Source organism: Microtus oregoni, unplaced genomic scaffold, assembly GCF_018167655.1.
Source record: "Microtus oregoni isolate MIOR12 unplaced genomic scaffold, Mior012 000026F_ref0000081, whole genome shotgun sequence".
NCBI classification, from domain to species: Eukaryota; Metazoa; Chordata; class Mammalia; order Rodentia; family Cricetidae; genus Microtus; species Microtus oregoni.
The window spans coordinates 14852406-14858796 of record NW_024543085.1 but is presented as its reverse complement, the minus strand read 5'-3'; positions in this window follow the sequence as shown (position 1 = coordinate 14858796).

Below are 6391 nucleotides of genomic sequence, written 5' to 3'. Positions count from 1 at the left end.
CCTTCTCACCATTCCTTGGTTGTCTATAGAAAGCAAGTGTTATTCTAAGGACATGGTAATTTTAATTTTATTTTTGCTAATTTAATAAATAGGTCTTGTATTTTCATTTTTCTTCTAACTGTATTTATGTAGTAAAAATTAGATAATTCCATACACACACACATGCATGTATTTCCTCAGTGTAAGTAAAAAGCTTTTCTTTATGTTGAGGACCTTTAAACTTCTTTTTCCTAAATATTGATATGTATGTATTATAAATTATTATATATTGCATATATTATAAATATACACTATATATTATATATAGTGTATTTATAAATTATACATGATGGTCACCCAACTATCCTATTCAACATTAGAACTTATTCTTTATATCTAAATATATTTGTTTATTATTTAAATCTCTGTCTCTTCATATTCCTTCCTTTTCAAACCTTAATGTTTAATATTTGTCTTAAAGAATCTTCTTATTCTACTTTATATATATATATATATATACACACACACATATATATATTTATGTATTACAATCCCATTTATTGTGACATAAAGGACAGGCTCTCATTATTTTGTAGTGAAGAACAATTTTCTGTTTGCATATTTATGCCACTTTTTAAAAACTCATCTATTGATAGACACCTAAGTTAATTTCAAATTTTGAAGATTGCAAATAGTATGGCAATAAACATGGAACTGCAAATATTCAGCTTTGTTTGTTGTTTGAGATACGGCCATACACATGTATCTTAGGCCGGCTACAACTCACTATGTAGTTGAGACCAGTCTTAAACTTCTGAACCTCCTGCTCTCAAGTGCTGAGATTACTGGCATTGCCGTCATGTCTGACCTTGTTTAATTTTGAAGCCTTGTTTTCCAGACCTAAAATGTTTATTTGTACATAAGCTATTGAATAGAATTCTACTTTAAGGCTTAAAGGTGGTACACAGGAACCTAGAATATTAATACAATTAATACCAGGGATAAGGAACAAAAATAAAATTAAAAAATCTTAATGTTTTTATTTCTTTTTTTCTCTTTGTGTTGTATTTTTTAATTTCCTTATAAGTGAAATATAAATATTAAGAATATATTCAAATGGTCTTGGAATATTACAAATGTTTTATATCCTGTGGAATTATAATTAGATGAGGACTACATTCCAAAATTTTGTCAAATAGGAATAAAGTTACCTACACTCCATAAATTGTAGCATGCATGATTTCATGTAATCAACATCCTAAAATAATATATAAACATCCTAAAATAGCATATCCAGATGCTATTTAAAAAGAAAAAAGCAGTATGCAGTAAAGAAGAATGCAAAAATTATTTTTCAAATTATTGACTACAAAAGAGGATACATGGTGATGTATTTTAATAACATGGGAAATGGAAAATTCACGTTATTTAAATAGCAAACATGTATAGATAATGCTGCTCACTGTATGGATTTTATGACGTCTTTTGTCATCTAGAGTGCATTATTTTCATTCATAGTGGAAATTTACATTTAACAACCTTTTCAAAACTTGTTTAAAACCTCCACAATAGTAAATAAGCTGTCATTCAACCTTTCAACCGTCAGTTCTCATTTATTTTTCTAAATCAATTTTCATTACATACAATCCTTGCCCATGGCTCTGTTTTGCAGGACATTTTCATGCAAGCATAAATTGTGTGCTGAGCATAGCTATGCTTTCTTCTGTGCTTTTGGTTGTCTACCTCCAGTGCCTGGAAATTGGCATTTAATTTATGTTTCTGTGCTGCTAAAGTATAAACTATTTTTAATTCACTGACTCTCCCTGGATACTTTTGAAATAGGTAACTTTTCCAAGATAAATTTCTCTTTCCCAAATTATTTATTTCCCAAATGAAATGAGAGAAGAATGCTGTTGTTTGTTTTGAAAAGTATATGTTTATTGGAAATAATTAAATGAGCTAATGGTCTAAATTTACTACTAGGTTATATCATTATTGCTTTAGTTTTGATTTTTTTTAAATTTTTATTTTATTTATGTATATGAGTGTTTTGTTTGTACGTATGTATGTGTATCATAAGCATGCTTGGTGCCCATCGAGATCAGAAAAGCGCATCAAATCCCCTGAACTGGAAATGGTTTTGAGCTGATATGACTTTGCTGCCAACTGAACCCAGTTTTCAGAACCATTTGCCTTCTTGATCGTGTTCTTTTTTTAATGCTTGTTTCTCTAATAAATAAAGAAGTTGTTATCATCTGAGGTATAGACTGTACTTATAGATGGCTCCTGAGAGTGAGTTCATGCCAGCATCCCCAAAGACACAATTATACCTTGACCTCAGTGACTAAGCAATTAACAGTCTGAGCATTGTACCAGATAAAGTTATAGCTCAGCTTTCTAGCAATGCCACCCAAAAGGAAATTTCATCGTGCTAGAGGCCTACATGTAAAAGCAAGAAAGAATGGGAGAGAGAAAGACGGGGTTTAAATGTGTTCAATGTAGATGCTATCGATAGTTAAACAACGGAGTATGTTCTATATATCCATTAGAAATTGTATCTACATGATTACTCCTGTCCTAACTGCTTGCATATTGCTTTCCTGAACCAGGAAAACCTGCTAGAAGTATCTCATCATCTTCTAGCCTCCTCTCTTTAAATCCCTCCTTTTTGTATATTAAGCCACAGCCATTTTTATACTGGAAATTACTTAGTTCATTATTTTTCAGAAATAAAGTGGGACTTTTCCAATATTAAATGGCTTTTCCTACGAACATTTAATACCAGGAACTAGAATCGAGTTTTCATTGATTTATTGATATAGGAAGAAGTATTGTGAAACCAGAACATGCTGAGAACGCTTGTTCTTCTCACTACGCTGTCTCTATAGAGTCGGGTAGAGCTGTAGCTTGATTAAAAAATATCTATGAAATGAATATGCTGATGGGATTGAGTGAGCGTGAGGTTGGGTCTTGATAATGCCATGAAGAAAATTTCCAGGAACTGACCGGTAAGCAAGTAAATCTGGACCAAATAAACCTTTACTGTTACCTTTGGAGAAAGGAGCATTTATTATTATTATTGTTGTTGTTGTTGTTGTTTTTGTTGTTACAAAAGCTATCACTGAAATGGCAAGCAGTAGGAGAGTTAAAATAAGGTATGGTAAAGGAAATCATATAATAGGCCACGCCTTCTTGACAGGTGATGCATTCCCGTGAGATCCCATCTTCAAAGGGACAATATTTAATGCTCTGCAGCCGCCAGCTTGGAGTGCTGTTCTTTTTCTTTTGCTTATATTTTTGTGTATTGGTGCTTTGCCTGTATGTATGTCTGTGCACCACATCCATGTCCACCATGTGTGTGCACCAGAACCCATGGGACTGAACTCACAGGTGGTTTGAAGTCATCATGTAGGTGTTAGGGACGAAAGTCAGATCCTGTGCAAGAGCAACAAGCTATCCTAACCGCTAAGCCCCATATCTTGGAGTTCCCAATGAAATGTTCACAGAATGTCCCTGCTTCTCATTTTTCACAGGACCATGCAAGCTGTGCTGCCTCTGCTGCCCCTACTTCGCCCCTACTTCTTTTAGCAGGCAGGGTCTGTTTTTTCATTCCTCTCCAGCTGACTTTCCTCACCATCCCCCACAGTCTTTTCCTTGAGCCACTGCTGCTAGGACCTGTTTTTTTAATCAGAACACATTTTGAATGTAAATATGGTTTGTATATTAGATTCTTCTGGATTCAACTTCCAACAGATGTGTCAGGAAATCAGGACAGGATTACACAGCCTACCCCTCCTGGCTTGTAGTATTTTTGAGGTCATGTTTTTAAGTCAGCTAATATCGATCTACTCACTTTTAAACATTGATTTGTGGGGTGGGGGTTGCATGCCTGTCATGGCATGGGTTTTGAGGTCAGAGGATAACTGGCAGGAGGAGTCAGTCATCTCCTTCTGCTATGTGGTTCTAGGGTTTGAACTCAGGTCGTTATCTTTTGGCCTCAATGCTTTTATGTGTGGAACCATCTCACCAGTGTCTTCTTAACGACTGTAAAATTTCCGTGCAGCACAGATGCTCCAATCAGAACCCCTTTGCTCCCAGAAACTTGATTATATCCAGACCCCGACTCCAGGCCTTTGACAGAAATTCTGTGATGCTGGCTGGTTCTTCACTGATGTTCTCAGTCTCCTCTCATGACCTGCGCATGCTGTCTGCATAGGGGCCTCTGCTTATTTGTGCTGCTCTGAAGCCTAGGATGGAGGACTTCCGTGGGTTCAGTGACTCCTAAGGTGCAGGTTACAACACGTTGCCCATTTTCGATGCACATTTTACTGACAATTTGGGAATGCCGGGGCTGACAGGAAAAGCTCATGTTGGAGGATTAACCCTTTGCAGCAACCTAGCTTGTCCCTGCTTTTCCTACTGATCTCATAACCTCCGTTCTCCCAAGGAGCAGGTTCATTTTTGTGCTTATTTTAGAGTACAGAGTTTTCAGTAGCATGAAGGTCTCACATTCAAACACAATTCGCATCCTAAATGAAATGTTGATTTGAATCATTTTATAGCAATGCTTTAAATTGTTGGCAATGGCTTTCCAAGAAAAGATAAAAAATCAGAGTTTTTTTTCCTTTCATGCTTTATACTCATGAGTTTTAGAATTTTTATGCAACAGATAAATTGACATTAAAGTGCCTTACAGTTTTCAAACTTAATATTTATTCCAGATTTGTCTGCCTCACTGTGAAGTTCTTTGTTTCCATTATTTTTTTTTTCTGCCTGCCCCAGATATAATTTTCAGCTACAAAAGAAGTTTTCTTTTTCTAGGTCACAAAGAAATATTATCTTCAAGGCAAGTGAAGTTTATACTATTTTCAGCCTGGAATCTTGGAAGCAAATGTATATTAAAACTTTAAATGATGTTAGAAAACACTGTGGCCATAACATGCCATTCTTGGTTGGTAGCTAATGTTTTATAAATATATTTTAAGAGATGATTTTATAAAATGACAGCATATTCTCCATTTACTAACCGCTTTTGCACTGATTCATTTAGACCACACAGGTGTGAACTGCTTCATTACAAACAGGCATTTGATAATATATGGCTTGAACCTCATTATGCAAACAACCTCCCCTGTGCAATTGTTGGGCAGAATCCAGCAGTCTGCTGAGAGTCAATATGAATGATTCACATACTGGTCTGCATTGAGCAATACTTCATGCATGGCCATTAATTTCTTTCACTTAATTGAAGAGTGGCCAATTATCCTATACATAATTAGTTTGAATATTAAGGAAATGAAGTATTAATAGAAACACTATATAATATGCTACCAATTGGGATTAGCCTCTAGAATGTAGGAGTTCATATTGTACCTTACCTCATATACAAATAAAAAGGAGAGGTTAAAATATTTTTGTTTGGTTTTATACCTTTTATGAAACAGAATATTTTACAGCTCTTAGATACAACATTGAAGGCATAATAAATATAATTTCAAAAATTGATAAATTAAGCATCATTAAAACTTTACATTTTTGTTATCTGATGTTATCAATAAATGAAAAGATAGCTGGAGAAAATATTTTGAAACATGTAGTCATTAATGGACTAGCATCTACCATCGAGGATACTAAAATTTTAATAGTAAAAACATAAATAGCAAACTCAATTCCTTTAGTGTTGAGCAGAAGCTTCTTTTTTAAATTGCACAGATGCAAAGTGGTCAGTCTTGAAGCCATACACACATACATGCACACACACACACACACACAGACTAGAGCAGAAAATGTATATGTGTATACACATTCATATATGTAATAAATATAATTAAACATAATCTATCTACTTGAAAGTAGGGTGGCATGGGAGGAGTTCAAGGGAAAGTAACTGGGAAGGGCTGGAAGGAGAAAGAGGAAGGGGGTGCAATTCTATTCCAATTAAAAAACATTTTTTAAAAAAACTAGATGTTTAAAATTTTAAGTTGTACAGAATCAGAGGAATAATATTAAGATGCTGAATATCATTTATCAATGGGGAATGTCAATTAAAGCTTCAATGGGCTACCTCACATTGTATGCTTAAAAATGACTAAAGTTAAAATGTGTCATTTATCTGGGATGCAAGCAGAAATACTTCAAGATAATTATAAGCATAGTAACATTGTGTTTGCCTAAACATCTAGACCTTTTCTATCTACACAGGTTAAAACTCCAGACTCTTTACCCAGACTTCCTAAACACATTCCTAAATTCCTAAGGACCGATGCTCTCACTGTTAACTACTACTTAGTTGTACGTAGGTATTTGATAGCAAATGGGCTAGATCTCATTATGCAAACAATTTCTTCCATGCAGTCCTTTAATAGAATCAGGCGGTCTGTTCAGAGTCATCATTAATAATTTACATGAGGGC